This window comes from Halichoerus grypus, chromosome 8 (assembly GCF_964656455.1).
Source record: "Halichoerus grypus chromosome 8, mHalGry1.hap1.1, whole genome shotgun sequence".
NCBI classification, from domain to species: Eukaryota; Metazoa; Chordata; class Mammalia; order Carnivora; family Phocidae; genus Halichoerus; species Halichoerus grypus.
This window is the reverse complement of record NC_135719.1, coordinates 151,788,818-151,808,107: the sequence shown is the minus strand read 5'-3', so window position 1 is coordinate 151,808,107 and position 19,290 is coordinate 151,788,818.

Genomic DNA, 19,290 nt, shown 5'->3' with positions numbered 1-19,290 from the left:
GAAAGTAACTCTTGAAGAAGCATCAGTGTCCCAGCAGATCCTCTCCTGCCTCCCACACTAGAATCATCTCATTGCCACAGAAACACAGATCTCAGGGCGCCTGGGTGGCTCTGTCGTTAGGTGTCTGCCTTCGGCTCAGGTCATGATCCCGGGATCCTGGAATCGAGTCCCACATCGGGCTCCCTCTTCAGCGGGAGGCCTGCTTCTCCCTCTCCCACTCCCCCTGCTTGTGTTCCTGCTCTCACTGTCTGTCTCTCTGTCAAATAAATAAATAAAATCTTTAAAAAAAAAAAAAAAGAAAGAAACACAGAGCCCAGATGGGAAATAGGACTGTGTCCACAGCCTGATATTATTTCCACATAAAATTAAGTTCATCAAATCCCTTAATGGACAGGGATTTGAATTATATGCTGGTCCTGTAATCCACTGTATAAATGATACACTGGATTTCTGACAATGGTTACACCAAATTATCATTATGGGCATCAAGCTTTTCCAAAAATGTCCTTAATCTTGTTACTCCCATGTTCTCATGGCCATCTTCACAGAAACTTAATAATTTTAATTGTGTTTTATTTATATTCCCAGGTTTCACATTAAGCATTCAAAAACACCTATATAAAATAGGAACTTAACAGAACAGAGATACTCCCAATTGACGCAAATTGTTCCTCTGCATCTTCTCCACATTCATGTTTGTTATGGAAAGCATATAAATAATACATTCTCTGAGATCCACAGATACATCTCCAGGGTGAGAAGCAACTTTATTGTAATATCAGAAACTGGAAAGAATCCGGACCCCAAACAACTATGTCAAAAACTAAAATCCTGCTATATTCATTCATTGGAAAGGTGCCAACCATTAAACCAGGGATTCTTTTTAAGGTCTGTATTATATATTTTTTTCAAAAATACATTGCACTTTGACAATGTTTACTTAAAAAAATAAAGAAACATCTCTAAGAACTGCATATCACCTCCAAAAGGAATCTCTAAACTCCGCAGGATTTTTCCCATCTCACGTTACTCAGTGACATCTTATCTTGTGTTACAATGACGTGTATCCCGGTCTCCTCTCCTTGAAACTCTGAGGAAGTTCCAATGGAAGCCTGTCTATCACTCAAGGTCCACTTTGCAGGGACAAAGTCTGTGGAGAAGCTCTGGGCCGAATAAAACAGCAATCAAGGTGGCAACAGGCCATCACATAAGGAGAAAAGGACCAACTAATAACAGTGCACAGTCATCTTACAAGGATGTTAATGAGCACAAGACTATTAGCAAGGGGAAACCATGACCAAGTCAAAACAACATGGAAAATACAGGGTTCTTCCCAGAAATTGTGGGAATTCTAACAATCTACATATGTGCATGAGCTAGATTTGCAAAATGGCCAAGCAAAGAGTGGCAGCCATATTTCTCAGGAAAAGTCAGGAAATTCCTATCAGAGGACGTGGACATTGATCAGGAAATTTTCAGAGTGACCTCTGAGTGTGCAAAGACCTGCTCCCTCTAGAATATGGCCTGAGGGGACAAGACCCTGACTTTCTCTGGTAGATAAAAGTGCACATTTTGAGCTTCAGAACAAAGGGAGGCTGCATCATAAATGAAGGTCATGCGAGGGGGTCCAGAGAGAGAAAGAGAACCCAGTTCGAGGCAGGCCATAACGTGGAGACCTATAAGCCCAATCAGAAGCATAGGGACTCTGGGAAGCAGGAGGCAATGGATGCCTGTGTCTCAATTTTAAGCTCTTTGCTCTGAAGTAATGTAATCCCTCTAGACTGTCACACATGACCACCTCAACATGGCTGTGTCTGGAGGGGGTAATCCAGAATGGAGCAAATGGGGTAGAAGTACCGTCCAGTCCATACTTCTCGATGACACTCAATCCAGAATCCTCAACTTGAGGGCGCATTTATTCTTTTTTTATATCATATCTACAAATTATTTATTAGTCATCTGTATATATTCATGTTCAAATTGATATGAGTAGATTAAAATACTTTGGAATTAAGCACTTCATAGTTAACTTTGCAAATATTTTTTTCTTCATAAATTCTAAGTATTGGAATAATAAGATTTCTATTTTTCTGTTATGTTACATTAGTCAACATACCGTACATCATTAGTTTTTGATGTAGTGTTCCATGATTCATTGTTGGCATATAACACCCAGTGCTCCATGCAATACATGCCCTCCTTAATACCCATCACCAGCCAACCCATCCACTCACCCTCCTCTCCTCTGAAACCCTCAGTCTGTTTCCCAGAGTCCTAGTCTCTCATGGTTCTCCTCCACCTATATTTTCCTCCTGCTTCATTATTCCCTTCCTTCTCCCAAGGTCCTCCATACTATTCCTTATATTCCACATATGAATGAAAGCATATGACAATTGTCTCTCTCTGCTTGATTTATTTCACTTAGCATAATCTCCTCCAGTTCCATTCATGTCGATGAAAATGAGGGTTATTCATCCTATCTAATGGCTGAGTAATCTGCTACCTGAATCAACCCAAAACAGAACATGGGCAAAATACATTACAAAAATGATACCAGATGGAAATATAGGAATGATATGAACCATCAGAAAGCTGCTAATACAAGGTGGGAGGGGAGCTCCTACAGAGGACAGACAGATACAGAGGGGACCAAAGGATGGACAGAAAGAGGAACAGCAAAACCAGAGATGACCAGACACAATGAAAACACTCCAGGAATTCACAAGATATATGAGGATTGGGGTGGAACTGGGCTTCTCAAAGGACAAAGGATGGAGACCTCAGTGTCTGGGGCTGATAGCTGGGTGCCTTCCTTGACTACCTCTTTATCTCACTCTATGGCCAATTAGTCAGCAAGTCTTGCCAGTTACAAGTTCAAGACACACTCAGAATCCAACCATTTCCAACCCCTTCACTGCTGCCACCCTGGACTGAACTTCTATCAACTATCACTTGGACACCAGCAAGAATCTCCTCACCGGCCTGATTCCAAATTCCCATATCCCTATGCCATGCCCACCTATTCTCCACACCACTGTGGGTCAGCAAGAAAATCTTACCATGTGGAGGAAGAGAGGATGGGTACTTGCTTATGGTCTGTCTTCCGTCCTCATAGGTAAGCCCCATGAAGGCAAGTTCTTCTATTTCTGTTCATTGCTGTATTCACGGGGACTGAGCAGGGCCATCGATTGGGCAGTTTGAACCAAATAAATATTTGTTAATGAATTACTTAAGCATTTATGGAACTGTACCTTAGACTTCTGGGAAAGGAATAAAGGAACTGCATTTTGCATCTGTTTGTGGGACTTCAGGAGGCTCAGGGCTCTGGAAATCATGCTTTGTTTGTCATCATCACTGACTCTACAATGGCCTGTTCACAAGGAACACTGAATGAACTAGTGGAAAGAATGTAAGATAGGTTTACTAACTTACAAGGTGCCTAGAACTGACCTGGGGAGAATATGGATGCTGTTACATCCCCATGCACAGGAGCAGGTGATGAGTAAGAGTAGACTTCATCAGTCATGTCAAGTCTACAGTAAAAACACTACTCCACACAGACTGAATGAATTCTGTACCAATGATACACAGGACAAAGGTGATGAAGATAACTACTGTATTCAAGGACTAAGAAAATTGGAGTCGTCTGTGCCTCTACTAGCTGCTGAACAAGTGCAAGGGCCTCGGTGGTGGACCTGTTCTGAGGGAGATGCACACAGGGAGCATTTGGGAGCCACAAAGAAGTGAGTGAGCATCCTTATCTGAGGAGGCCAGGCGGTCAAGGAGGCGCTTCTGAGAAAGATTTTCCTTGAGCTGAACCAAGTCTTATGAGGATGTTTAGCAGATCAGAAAAAAGCACATTTAGTGAAAAAGGCACGGGCCTGTGTGAAGGCCAAGAACACATGGTTGCCTTCCCGAGTGGATCCTGGGAGGAAGTTAACAAAACAGGGATGGACAGGAAATGCTTGTAGCACATGTTCTTCTGAGGACAGAACCTGTGCTTTCCAGAGTTCCTGGACACTCCTCCTCTCAAACTACCCACTTTCCTCAATAAGAAGTGACCTACAAAGGGGCTAACAGAGTTAAAAACATCATGAGACATAATCAGGGAGGGGAATCAAATATCTGGCATCCACTCCAGTTTACGGGAGGACTGATGGGTGGGTGTAATGCACAGTGTTCCCTGTTATCGTCAGCACTTACAAGTGAGGAATGTGTCTTCACAACAGCTCTGCCCCAAAGCATGACATGGCTGCTGGGAGGCTCCCTGTGGTTCCACACGGTCTTCTTCCTGGTTGTACAGTTCCCGATGCATGCCCATTGGAGTTCATGTCTCCTTTGCTTTAAGTTCAATTTGTGCAAAGAAGAGGATAGAATCTGATACACAATATTATTCCTCAGGAAAGACATGATGTACATCCTAACTTAGTGGTTCATGGTCATTATTTTCTAATTAAAATAGAAAACTGGGAGGGGGACAGAGGGGCAATAGATTTGCACTGTCCTGATACAGAGACTTTACATTCTAGTCAGAGTTAAAACCCAGAGTCAAGGTCCACGATGGCTCAAAGTAAATAGGTACTTGGAGTCAATAGGAGACACACATGTGTGGGGCCTCCTTGAGCCTCAGTATTGTAGGAAAACAGTTCTCAACAAAAGGAGAGTCCATACGTGTCAGGTATGCTCTGTGGGGTATGGGGAGGTGTGGCTGCAGAGATGGGTCCTCTCCATGCCCTGGTGACAAAGAAAGAAGGTTCCTGGTTTGAAGTAAAGAGCATCTCCTGTTCCCAGGTGGAGCCTGCAGACCACAGCTGAGGTTAGCAGTGGAATCTAGGGGAGAACATGGGACATACGCGCACAGTCAGAGGCTGAACATGACTAACTTCCACACCCTGGTACCTGAGGGTTGGATTTTCTTGTGCACAGGTTTCTTCTGCAGCGTCGCCAGTTCCTCCCTCACTGCTCTTCATCCCAGTTCCTGGCCTCTTCCATCGACAGGACTTTCAGAGCTTCTACCTCAACGTTCTCCTGTCCACCTACTCGGCCTCTTGGTTCTCTTCTCCACAGCCAGCAGAGAATGTTACTAAACAGAAAGGGATTGTATCTCTTTCTGGGAACCCAGAGCTCCTGGGATAAGAGGGTGTGTGGATGAGCCTTGAAGCAAGCAGCTTCTTTCAGCTGCTTCAGATCCTCCTCTGGCTGGTGCTTCCGAGACTGCGCCTCCAGGGCTGCCAGTCATTAAAACCAACCATTCCTGATACACACAGCAACATGGTTGTACGCACAAGGCTTCATGCTGAGCCAAAGAAGCCCTACAAAGAAAGTACGTACGATACAATTATCTATTTATGAATTCTACAAAATTAAAGCTAGTCTAAGGTGACATGAGAAAGACCAATAGTTATGTGGGGACAGGGTGAAGAAGGGAACGGGAGGAGGAATTCCAAGATAAGTACAGGACATTTTAGGGAGAACTGATGTGCTCACTCTGGATAGTATTGATTTTGACACCAGTGTTTATCATATCCCACACTCTGCATGTGTGTAGTTCATCCTGTGACAAGTACACACATCAAAGCTATTATAGGTAATCACAGAGATGATTCTGGAGGAACAAAGATAGAGTAAAATTTGAGAGACTTGAAATTACACCTTCATAATCCTGATTCTCTCTGCATTTCAGGTAAACTGTAGAACCAGCATTCTGTCCCCATTACAGGAGGGGTTCCACCTTCCTCATGAGCCTGCCTCACTCTGTCCCAAGGGGGGTTTCAGGGATGCGGCACAGTACTGTGGAAGGAGCACCAACTTATATCCTTGCTCACGCTCAGTCCATAAATGCTCTTGGACAACTCACAAACCTTCCACAATTCTAGGTGTATGTTCACATCAGTTAAGGGGGAACATGACACCTAAACCCCAAGATTGATGTTTACATGTAAAAACAAAGTAGTACATGGAGGCCAAGAATATATATTAGAAAGTTATCAAATAGTACATGATATTTTTTCAAAAGTGAGCAATAGCACCACATCAACGGCAGTCACACCTGCTCTGGACACTGCCCTCTCTGTCAGCACAGATCCCAAGTTGAATATATATTCAGAGGACATGCAAATAGGGCCCTCCGTCTGGTGATTAAACCAGCTGAGCCCCAACCCTTGCAGCTGGGAGAGGAGCCCCAGCCCCGGGATCCCCAGGTGTTCCCATTCAGTGAGCAGGACAGAACACAGACAACTCACCATGGAGTTTGTACTTGGCTGGGTTTTCCTTGTTGCTCTTTTAAAAGGTAATTTATGGTGAACAAGAAAAATTGAGTGTACGAGAGAATGTGAGTGAGACAAAGAGTGGTTGTGTGACAGTTTCCTGACCAGGATGTCTTGTGTCTGCAGGTGTCCAGTGTGAGGTGCAGCTGGTGGAGTCTGGGGGAGACCTGGTGAAGCCTGGCGGGTCCCTGAGACTCTCCTGTGCAGCCTCTGGATTCACCTTCAGCAGCTATGACATGAACTGGGTCCGCCAGGCTCCAGGGAAGGGGCTGCAGTGGGTCGCATACATTAGCAGTAGTGGTGGTAGCACATACTACGCGGACTCTGTGAAGGGCCGATTCACCATCTCCAGAGACAACGGCAAGAACACGCTGTATCTGCAGATGAACAGCCTGAGAGACGAGGACACGGCTGTGTATTACTGTGCGAAGGACACAGTGAGGGGATGTCAGTGTGAGCCCAGACACAAACCTCACTGTAGAAGAGGATCAGGACCACCAGGGGGTGCACACTACTCCCCAATTCTGTCTTTAAGCCCCAGGAGCAGGCGCACATGGAGGTTATGGGCAGGCTTCCTGTCAGAGTCTGGGCCTTCCTCTCCATATATAGCTGTTTCCCCCAGGGAGACTCCCTCTTCACATGATTCTGTGCTTACCTATTCATTCTCTGATTTGAAACTTTGTTTTAATAGGAAAAAAACTATTCTAATATACACAAAGCACAGAGTTGCTTACACTTGCTTACTGTTGTCTCTAAATAGGAATAAATTACAAATATCTCCATGTACCTCCACTGAACCTTAGAGAAGTCCCAGCAGCAATCCCTGTGCATCACAGGACCACCCAGCTTAATGTGAAAACTTGTTAGAAGCAGCGTAAAGTGCATGCTGGACATGAGGCTACAGCGGCATGAATAATCCAAAGCAAGGGAAGAAAAATATCTGGTGTGAACGCTGTCTTGAACCACGCTCACAGCATCAATATTAGTGATAGCGTGGGAAAGCAGAGGTTCCCCCTCCCCTCCAGGTGTGGTGTAGATGTGGAGTCTGATGATCACACACACACACACACACACACACACACAGACACACACGAGTATGAAAACTTTATCACCTTCATCATCATGTCTGCTGAGAACAGGGCAGATCTCTCAGCAAAACATAAATGCTTGGATAGGTTCAGGGAAGTACACTGGCTCAGGGTGTATGTTGTGGGTCACTGGGGTGAAGGAGTCCTGCTCATGGGAGGGGCTGGTGTGGAGTTAATCTCCCAGCTGCATCAAAGGAGGGCAAATCCATGGGATCTTGTTGGATTTCCCCTGTGTGGGCTCTGAGGAGAAAATGGACAACTGAAGGTCAAGGACTAGCACGCAATAATAAAAGCATATGGTATGATGACTATTTCTACTAAACAATATGAAAACTTGGAGAACAAAAGAGAAAAATTGCCATTCTAAGAAGAAGCAGTCAGAATCCTTGCAAAGTAAGAATGATCCATGGAAGCAGCTGAAATTATAAAATGATCATAGAAATAGACCAAAGTCTTACCCAGTGTCTGCAGTGGAAGCTGTCCACTCTCCAAGGTCAACAGCTGGTTCTGAAGGTCTTGTGTTCACTGTGTGCACACAGACACCAGAAGCTTCCAGTGAATACATGGGAATCCTCAGGTTGAGTGGTCCACTGGAGGAACCTTCCACCTGCAGAGAATAACTAATTGATCCTTCAGTTGCTGATATCAGCTCAAAGTGTGCAACCTCTAGCATCCCCATGATGAAACAGAACACTAATGTGATGGGAGGAGGAGGTGGGGCCTTAGGGAAGCACTTAGGTCAGGAGGGTGCAGTCTCATGATGGGATTAGTGCCCTTATACAGCAGGACTGGGAAAACTCCCTACCCCCTGGCCCCATGTGACGTGAAGGGGCAAAGATGGGCTAAGACACGGGTGCTCTTCAGACACAAAATCTTCCTGCATCTTGACCTGGGACTTCCCAGAATACAGAACTGTGAGAAATGAGTGTCTATTGCTTTTTTTTTGTTTAATTATATTTTATTATATTATCTTAGTCACCATACAATACATCATTGGTTTATGATGTAGTGATCCATGATTCATTGTTTTCATATAACACCCTGTGATCCATGCAGTACGTGCTCTCCTTAATACCCATCACAAGGCCAACCCATCCCCTTCTCCCCCCTTCCCTCTAACACCCTGTTTGTTTCTCAGAGTCCATAGTCTCTCATGGTTTGTCTCTCCCTCCGATTTCTCACCCTTCATTTTTACCTTCCCTCTCCTAATGTCCTCCATGATATTCCTTATAGTCCACAAATAAGTGAAACCGTATGATCATTGACTTTCTCTGCTTCACTTATTTCACTGAGCATAATCTCCTCCAGTCCAATCCATCTTGATGTAAAAATTGGGTATTCATCCTTTCTGATGCCTGAGTAATATTCCATTATATATATGGACCACATCTTCTTTATCCATTCATCTGTTGAAGGGCATCTCGGCTCTTTCCACAGTTTGGCTATTGCAGACATTGCTGCTATGAACATTGGGGTGCATATGGCCCTTCTTTTCACTACATCTGTGTCTTTGGGGTAAATACCCAGGAGTGCAATTGCTGGGTCATAAGGTAGCTCTATTTTTAAATTTTTGAGGAACCTCCACACTGTTTTCCAAAGTGGCTGTACCAACTTGCATTCCCACCAACAGTGTAAGAGGGTTCCCTTTTCTCCACAACCTCTCCAACATTTGTTTCTTGCTTTGGCAATTTTTGCCATTCTAACTGGTGTAAGGTGGTATCTCAATGTGGTTTTGATTTTAATTTCCCTGATGGCTAATGATGATGAACATTTTTTTCATGTATCTGTTAGCCATTTGTATGTCTTCTTCAGAGAAGTGTCTGTTCGTGTCTTCTGCCCATTTCTTGACTTGATTACTTGCTTTTTAGGTGTTGAGTTTGAGAAGTTCTTTCTAGATCTTGGATACCAGCCCTTTATCTGTAGTGTCATTTGCAAATATCTTCTCCCATTCCGTGGGTTGCCTCTTTGTTTTGTTGACTGTTTCCTTTGCTGTGCAGAAGCTTTTTATCTTGATGAAGTCCCAAAAGTTCATTTTTGCTTTTGTTTCACTAGCCTTTGGAGATGTATCTTGAAAGAAGTTGCTGTGGCCGATGTTAAAGAGGTTACTGCCTATGTTCTCTAGGATTTTGATGGATTCCTGTCTCACATTGAGGTCTTTCATCGATTTTGAATTTATCTCTGTGTATGGTGTTAGAGAATGCTCGAGTTTCATTCTTCTGTATATAGCTGTCCAATTTTCCCAGCACCATTTATTGAAGAGACTGTCTTTCTTCCATCGCATATTCTTTCCTACTTTGTCAAAGATTATTTGACCATAGAGTTGAGGGTCCATATCTGGGCTCCCTATTCTGTTCCATTGGTCTATGTGTCTGTTTTTGTGTCAGTACCACTGTCTTGGTGATCACTGCTTTGTAATATAGCTTGAAAGCGGGCAACGTGATGCCCCCAGCTTTGTTTTTCTTTTTCAACATTTCCTTGGTGATTCAGGGTCTTCTCTGCTTCCATACAAATTTTAGGATTGTTTGTTCCAGCACTTTGAAAAATGTCATTGGAATTTTGATCGGGATGGCCCTGAAAGTATAGATTGCTCTGGGTAGCATAGACGTTTTAACAATGTTTATTTTTCCAATCCATGAACATGGATTTTTTTTTCCATTTTTTTGTGTCTTCTGCAATTTCTTTCATGAGAGTTCTGTAGTTCCTAGAGTATAGATCCTTTACTTCTTTGGTTAGGTTTATTCTGAGGTATCTTATGGTTTTTGGTGCCATTGTAAATGGAATCATTTCTCTAATTTCTCTTTCTACAGTTGCATTGTTAGTGTATAAGAAAGCAATTGATTTCTGTGCATTGATTTTGTATCCTGCCACATTACTAAATTTGTGTGAGGGCTAGTAATTTAGGATTGGAATCTTTTGGATTTTCCAAATAAAGTATCATGTCATCTGTGAAGAGAGGGAGTTTGACTTCTTATCTGCCAATTTGAATGCATTTTATTTCTTCTTCTTGTCTGATTGCTCTTGCTAGGGCTTCTTGTACTATGTTGAACAATAGTGGCAAGAGTGGGCCTCCTTTTCGTGTTCCTGATCTTAAGGGAAAGGCTCTCAGCTTTTCCCCATTGAGGATGATATTTGCTGTGGGTTTTTCATTGATGGATTTTAGGAACTTGAGGAATGTTCCCTATACTCTGAAGAGCTTTAATCAGGAAAGGATGCTGTGTCTTGTCAAATGCTTTTTCTGCATCAATTGAGAGGACACACTCCTACCTGCAAATATTGACCACAATCCCTCATCACATTGACCTTACACACAGAAACATCCTCCAAAACATCAACGTATTGGAACGCCTGGGTGGCTCAGTAGTTAAGCGTCTGTCTTCAACTCAAGTCATGATCTTGGATTCCAGGGATAGAGCCCTGAGTCAGGCACCCTGCTCTGTGGGGAGACTGCTCCTCCCACTCCTGATGCCCCAACCACCACCTCCCCGCTCATAATTTCTGTCTCGGTCACTCTCTCTCCCTCTCTAAAATAAATAAATAAATGAAGAAATAAATGAGTGAATAAATAAAATCTTTTAATAAAATCAAACTATTAAACATTAAAGCAAGTCCAAAATGTACATAAGTATCATCACCTCTAAATCTCCAAATCTGAACATATAGCTCTGGTATAGTGAAACAGTAGGTTGCTTCCATCTGGGGGTAAAACTCTTCATCAATACAAAAAACAATATTTCTCCCATAAAATACAACTGCAAGGCAAGCATACGATAGTAGGTACTGACATTCTTGTTAGAGGAGAGATAAAGTGTAATTTAAAAGGATGTCACCCAGGGCGGAGCAAGATGGCAGAGGAGTAAGAGACCTGGATTTCGTCTCCTCTCAGGAATTCAGCTGGATAGGGATCAAACCATTCTGAACACCTACAAACTCAACAGGAGATCGAAGAAAAGAATAGCAACAACTCTCTGAACAGAAAAGCGACCACTTTCTGGAAGGTAGGACGTGCGGAGAAGTGAATCCGAGGCGATATTCGGGAGGATAGACGGCGGGGGAGGGGCCTCCATCGGCCGCTTCTGGCAAGTGATAGAGCCACGGAGCACAAAATCGGAACTTTTAGAAGTCGGCTCCGCTGAGGGACGTCACTCTGGTGGCTAAGTGGGGGGTGGAACCCTCGTGGGACAGTGTGGTCTCAGGACCCTTGGGGTCACAGGAAGACCGGGGGTGCCTGAGTGCGGCAGAGCTCCCAGGTATCGGAGCAGGGAAGCCGGCTGCAGAGACGGAGCCCAGGCGCGGGCTCTCAGCTCGGGGTTGCCATAAACCGTGATCCGGGGCACAGTCGGGCCACTGCTCCTCCAGCAGGGACCCAACAAGCGGCAGATCCTGGGAGACTCACCTTCTTCCCCCGGGAGGAGCGGTGCGGGAGCGCACCGCGGGGATCTGCTGGGTTTGGAGACTCCACCCGGGGTCGGGTGCCAGATAGAAAGGCGCGGTCACAGGCCGGGTGAGCACGGAGTGCAGCCGCAGACCGGGGAGACGGGAGTGACTGACGGCTTTTCTCTGGGGGCTCGCTGAGGAGCGGGACCCTGAGTTCTTGGCTCCTCCGGGGTGGAGACTGGGAGGCCGCCATTTTCACTCTCTGCCTCCAAAGCGGTACGGAAAGCTTGCAGGGAACAAAAGCTCCTGAGAGCAAACCCGAGCAGATGACTTAGCCCTGACCGGCAAGGGCGGGGCAATTCCGCCTCCGGCAAAGACATCTGGGAACCACGGCAACAGGCCCCTCCCCCAGAAGGTCAGCGAGAACAGCTGGTCAAGACCAAGTTTACCGATCAATGAGAACGGCAGAACTCCAGCGCCAGGGGAATACTGCACATAGAATTCATGGCTTTTTTACCATGATTCTTTAGTCTTTCAAAGTTAATATTTTTTTTAACTGTCTTTTTTTCTTTTTTCTTTTTTTCTTTTTTTTTGAATTTTTCTTTTTCCCTTTTTCAACCAACATCTTATCAATCCCTTTTAAAAAAAAAAAACATTTTTATTTTTCATTTTTAAAGTCATATTCTATCCCTTCATAGTAGTTACCCGTATTTTTGGCATATATATATAAGTTGTTCTCTCTTTAAAATCTTGAGATAGTTTCTTCTAACAGATCAAAATATACTCTAAATCTCTAGTGTATGGTTTTTTTCTACTCCCCTGCCTGATCACATTCTCTCCCTTTTTTCTTTCTTTCTTTTTTTTAATCCTCTTCTTTCTTTTTTCAAACAACTTATCAAATCCTTTTTTAAAATTTTTTATAATTTCCATCTTTACAATCATATTCCATCCCTTCATCATATCAACCCTTATTTTTGTACATATATAAGTTTTTCTTTCTTTAAAATTTTGGGAGGGACTTTCTTTTAACAGACCAAAATACACCCAAAATCTAGTGTGTGGCACTGATCTATAATCCAGCCTGATCATATCTGATCACATTCTGTTTTTGTTTTGTTTTGTTTTGTTCTGCTTTTGTTTGTTTTTATCTTTATCTTTATCATTTTCTTTTTTCTTTTTTTCTTTCTTTTTTCTCTCTTTCCCTTTCTTTTCCCACTGCCTCAGGTCTTTTCTGATTTCTTTACAGTATATTTTCTGGGGACGTTGTTACCCTGCTAGCATTTTGTTCTCTCATTCATCTATTCTCCTCTGCACAAAATGACAAGACGGAAAAAATCACCTCAACAAAAATAACAAGAGGTGGTACCGACTGCCAGGGACCTACTCAATACGGACATTAGTACGATGTCAGATCTAGAGTTCAGAATCATCACTTTAAAGATACTAGCTGGGCTTGAAAAAAGCATGGAAGTTATTAGAGAAACCCTTTCTGGAGAAGTAAAAGAACTAAAATCTAACCAAGTAGAAATCAAAAAGGCTATTAATGAGGTGCAATCAAATATGGGGGCACTAACTGCTAGGAAAAATGAGGCAGAAGAAAGAATCACTGAGATAGAAGACCAAATGATGGAAAATAAAGAAGCTGAGAAAAAGAGAGATAAACAACTACTGGATCACGACGGCAGAATTCGAGAGATAAACAATACCATAAGACGAAACAACATTGGAATAATTGGGATCCCAGAAGAAGAAGAAAGAGAGAGAGGGACAGAAGGTATAATGGAGCAAATTATAGCAGAGAACTTCCCTAATTTGGGGAAGGAAACAGGCATCAAAATCCAGGAAGCACAGAGAACCCCTCTCAAAATCAATAAAAATAGGTCAACACCCCGACATCTAATAGTAAAACTTACGAGTCTCAGAGACAAAGAGAAAATCCTGAAAGCAGCTCAGGTGAAGAGATCTGTAACCTACAATGGTAGAAACGTTAGACTGGCAACAGACCTATCCACAGAGACCTGGCAGGCCAGAAAGGACTGGCAGGACATATTCAGAGCACTAAATGAGAAAAATATGCAGCCAAGAATACTATATCCAGCTAGGCTGTCATTGAAAATTGAAGGAGAGATAAAAAGCTTCCAGGACAAACAAAAACTAAAGGAATTTGCAAACACGAAACCAGCCCTACAACAAATATTGAAAGGGGTCCTCTAAGCAAAGAGAGAGCCTAAAAGCCAGAAAGGAACACAGACAATATACAGTAACAGTCACTTTATAGGCAGTACAATGGCACTAAATTCCTATCTTTCAATAGTTACCCTGAATGTAAATGGGCTAAATGCCCCAATCAAAAGACACAGGCTATCAGATTGGATTAAAAAACAAGACCCATCGATATGCTGTCTGCAAGAGACTCATTTTAGACCCAAAGACACCCCCAGATTGAAAGTGAGGGGGTGGAAAACCATTTACCATGCTAATGGACACCAAAAGAAAGCTGGGGTGGCAATCCTTATATCAGACAAATTAGATTTTAAACCAAAGACTGTAATAAGAGATGAGGAAGGACACTATATCCTACTTAAAGGGTCTATCCAACAAGAAGATCTAACAATTGTAAATATCTATGCCCCTAACATGGGAGCAGCCAATTATATAAGCCAATTAATAACAAAAGCAAAGAAACACATCGACAACAATACAATAATAGTGGGGGACTTTAACACCCCCCTCACTGAAATGGACAGATCGTCTAAGCAAAAGATCAACAAGGAAATAAAGACTTTAAATGACACACTGGACCAAATGGACTTCACAGACATATTCAGAACATTCCATCCCAAAGCAACAAAATACACATTCTTCTCTAGTGCCCATGGAACATTCTCCAGAATAGATCACATCCTAGGTCACAAATCAGGTCTCAACCGGTACCAGAAGATTGGGATCATTCCCTGCCTATTTTAAGACCACAATGCTTTGAAACTAGAACTCAATCACAAGACGAAAGTCAGAAAGAACTCAAATACATGGAGGCTAAAGAGCATCCTACTGAAGAATGAATGGGTCAACCAGGAAATTAAAGAAGAATTAAAAAAATTCATGGAAACCAATGAAAATGAAAACACAACTATTCAAAATCTTTGGGATACAGCAAAGGCAGTCCTAAGAGGAAAGTATATAGCAATACAAGCCTTTCTCAAGAAACAAGAAAGGTCTCAAGTACACAACCTAACCCTACACCTAAAGGAGCTGGAGAAAGAACAGCAAATAAAGCCTAAACCCAGCAGGAGAAGAGAAATCATAAACATCAGAGCAGAAATCAATGAAATAGAAACCAAAAGAACAGTAGAACAGATCAACGAACCTAGGAGCTGGTTCTTTGAAAGAATTAACAAGATTGATAAGCCCCTGGCCAGACTTATCAAAAAGAAAAGAGAAATGACCCAAATCAAAATCATGAATGAAAGAGGAGAAATCACAACCAACACCAAAGAAATACAAACAATTATAAGAACATATTATGAGCAACTCTATACCAGCAAATTAGATAACCTGGAAGAAATGGATGCATTCCTAGAGATGTATCAACTACCAAAACTGAACCAGGAAGAAATAGAAAACCTGAACAGACCTATAACCACTAAGGAAATAGAAGCAGTCATCAAAAATCTCCCCAAACACAAAAGCCCAGGGCCGGATGGCTTCCCAGGGGAATTCTACCAAACATTTCAAGAAGAATTAATACCTATCCTTCTGAAACTGTTCCAAAAAATAGAAATGGAAGGAAAACTTCCAAACTCATTTTATGAGGCCAGCATTACCTTGATCCCAAAACCAGACAAAGACCCCATCCAAAAGGAGAATTACAGACCAATATCCCTGATAAACATGGACGCAAAAATTCTCACCAAAATACTAGCCAATAGGATCCAACAGTACATTAAAAGGATTATTCACCACGACCAAGTCGGATTTATCCCTGGGCTGCAAGGTTGGTTCAACATCCACAAATCAATCAACGTGATACAACACATTAACAAAAGAAAGAACAAGAATCATATGATCCTCTCAATAGATGCAGAAAAAGCATTTGACAAAGTACAGCATCCTTTCTTGATCAAAACTCTTCAGAGTATAGGGATAGAGGGTACATACCTCAATATCATAAAAGCCATCTATGAAAAACCTACAGCAAATATCATTCTCAATGGGGAAAAACTGAGAGCTTTCTCCCTAAGGTCAGGAACGCGGCAGGGATGTCCACTATCACCACTGCTATTCAACATAGTATTGGAAGTCCTAGCCACAGCAATCAGACAACAAAAAGAAATCAAAGGCATCCAAATCGGCAAAGAAGAAGTCAAACTCTCACTCTTTGCAGATGATATGATACTTTATGTGGAAAATCCCAAAGACTCCACCCCAAAACTGCTAGAACTCATACAGGAATTCAGTAAAGTGGCAGGATATAAAATCAATGCACAGAAATCAGTGGCATTCCTATACACCAACAACAAGTCAGAAGAAAGAGAAATTAAGGAGTCGATCCCATTTACAATTGCACCCAAAACCATAAGATACCTAGGAATAAATCTAACCAAAGAGGCAAAGGATCTGTACTCAGAAAACTATAAAATACTCATGAAAGAAATTGAGGAAGACACAAAGAAATGGAAAAATGTTCCATGCTCATGGAATGGAAGAAGAAATATTGTGAAGATGTCAATGCTACCTAGAGCAATCTACACATTCAATGCAATCCCCATCAAAATACCATCCACTTTCTTCAAAGAAATGGAACAAATAATCCTAAAATTTGTATGGAACCAGAAAAGACCCCGCATGGCCAGAGGAATGTTGAAAAAGAAAAGCAAAGCTGGCGGCATCACAATTCCAGACTTCCAGCTCTACTACAAAGCTGTCATCATCAAGACAGTATGGTACTGGCACAAAAACAGACACATAGATCAATGGAACAGAATAGAGAGCCCAGAAATGGACCCTCAACTCTATGGTCAACTCATCTTTGACAAAGCAGGAAAGAATGTCCAATGGAAAAAAGACAGTCTCTTCAACAAATGGTGTTGGGAAAATTGGACAGCCACATGCAGAAGAATGAAACTGGACCATTTCCTTACACCACACACAAAAATAGACTCCAAATGGTTGAAAGACCTCAATGTGAGACAGGAGTCCATCAAAATCCTAAAGGAGAACACAGGCAGCAACCTCTTTGACCTCAGCCGCAGCAACTTCTTCCTAGAAACATCGCCAAAGGCAAGGGAAGCAAGGGCAAAAATGAACTATTGGGACTTCATCAAGATAAAAAGCTTTTGCAAAGCAAACAGTCAACAAAACCAAAAGACAACTGACAGAATGGGAGAAGATATTTGCAAATGACATATCAGATAAAGGGCTAGTATCCAAAATCTATAAAGAACTCATCAAACTCAACACCCAAAGAACAAAGGATCCAATCAAGAAATGGGCAGAAGACATGAACAGACATTTTTCCAAAGAAGACATCCAAACGGCCAACAGACACATGAAAAAGTGTTCAATATCGCTCGGCATCAGGGAAATCCAAATCAAAACCTCAATGAGATACCACCTCACACCAGTCAGAATGGCTAAAATTAACAAGTCAGGAAACGACAGATGTTGGCGGGGATGCGAAGAAAGGGGAACCCTCCTACACTGTTGGTGGGAATGCAAGCTGGTGCAGCCACTCTGGAAAACAGTATGGAGGCTCCTCAAAAAGTTGAAAATAGAGCTACCATATGATCCAGCAATTGCACTACTGGGTATTTACCCCAAAGATACAAAAGGAGGGACCCGAAAGGCTACGTGCACCCCGATGTTTATAGCAGCAATGTCCACAATAGCCAAACTGTGGAAAGAGCCAAGATGTCCATCAACAGATGAATGGATAAAGAAGAGGTGGTATATATATACAATGGAATATTATGCAGCCATCAAAAGGAATGAGATCTTGCCATTTGCAACGACGTGGATGGAACTGGAGGGTATTATGCTGAGCGAAATAAGTCAAACAGAGGAAGACATGTATCATATGACCTCACTGATATGAGGAATTCTTAATCTCAGGAAACAAACTGAAGGTTGCTGGAGTGAGGGGTGGGGTGGGGGATGGGGTGACTGGGTGATGGACACTGGGGAGGGTATGTGTTCTGGTAAGCGCTGTGAATTGTGCAAGACTGTTGAATCTCAGATCTGTACCTCTGAAACAAATAATGCAATATATGTTAAGAAAGAAAAAAAGAAGAAGAATGTAGCAGGAGGGGAAGAATGAAGGGGGGGAAATCGGAGGGGGAGAAGAACCATGAGAGACGATGGACTCTGAAAAACAAACTGAGGGTTCTGGAGGGGAGGAGGGTGGGAGGATGGGTTAGCCTGGTGATGGGTATTGAGGAGGGCACGTTCTGCATGGAGCACTGGGTGTTATGCACAAACGATGAATCATGGAACACTATATCTACAACTAATCATGTAATGTATGGGGATTAACATAACAATAAAAAAATTAAAAAAAAAATAGAAAACTGGGTGGGGGACAGAGGGGCAATAGATTTGCACTGTCCTGATACAGAGACTTTACATTCTAGTCAGAGTTAAAACCCACAGTCAAGGTCCATGATGGCTCAAAGTAAATAGGTACTTGGAGTCAATAGGAGACACACATGTGTGGGGCCTCCTTATGAGCCTCAGTATTGTAGGAAAACAGTTCTCAACAAAAGGAGAGTCCATACGTGTCAGGTATGCTCTGTGGGGTGTGGGGAGGTGTGGCTGCAGAAATGGGTCCTCTCCATGCCCTGGTGACAAAGAAAGAAGGTTCCTGGTTTGAAGCAAAGAGCATCTCCTGTTCCCAGGTGGAGTCTGCAGCCCACAGCTGAGGTTAGCAGTGGAATCTAGGGGAGAACATGGGACATACGCGCACAGTCAGAGGCTGAACATGACCTAACTTACACACCCTGGTACCTGAGGGTTGGATTTTCTTGTGCACAGGTTTCTTCTGCAGCCTGGCCAGTTCCTCCCTCACTGCTCTTCATCCCAATTCCTGGCCTCTTCCATCGACAGGACGTTCAGAGCTTCCACCTCAACGTTCTCCTGTCCACTTACTCTGCCTCTTGGTTCTCTTCTCCACAGCCAGCAGAAAATGTTACTAAACAGCAAGGGATTGTATCTCTTTCTGGGAACTTAGAGCTCTTGGGATAAGAGGGTGTGTGGATAAGCCTTGAGGCAAGCAGCTTCTTTCAGCTGCTTCAGATCCTCCTCTGGCTGGTGCTTCTGAGACTGCGCCTTCGGGGCTGCCAGTCATTAAAACCAACGATTCCTGATACACACAGTGACATGGTTGAATTCACAAGGCTTCATGCTGAGCCAAAGAAGCCCTACAAAGAAAGTACATATGATACAATTATCTATTTATGAATTCTACAGAATTAAAGCTAGCCTAAGGTGACATGAGAAAGATCAATAGTTATGTGGGAACAGGGTGAAGAAGGGAAGAGGGAGGAGGAATTCCAAGATAAGTACAG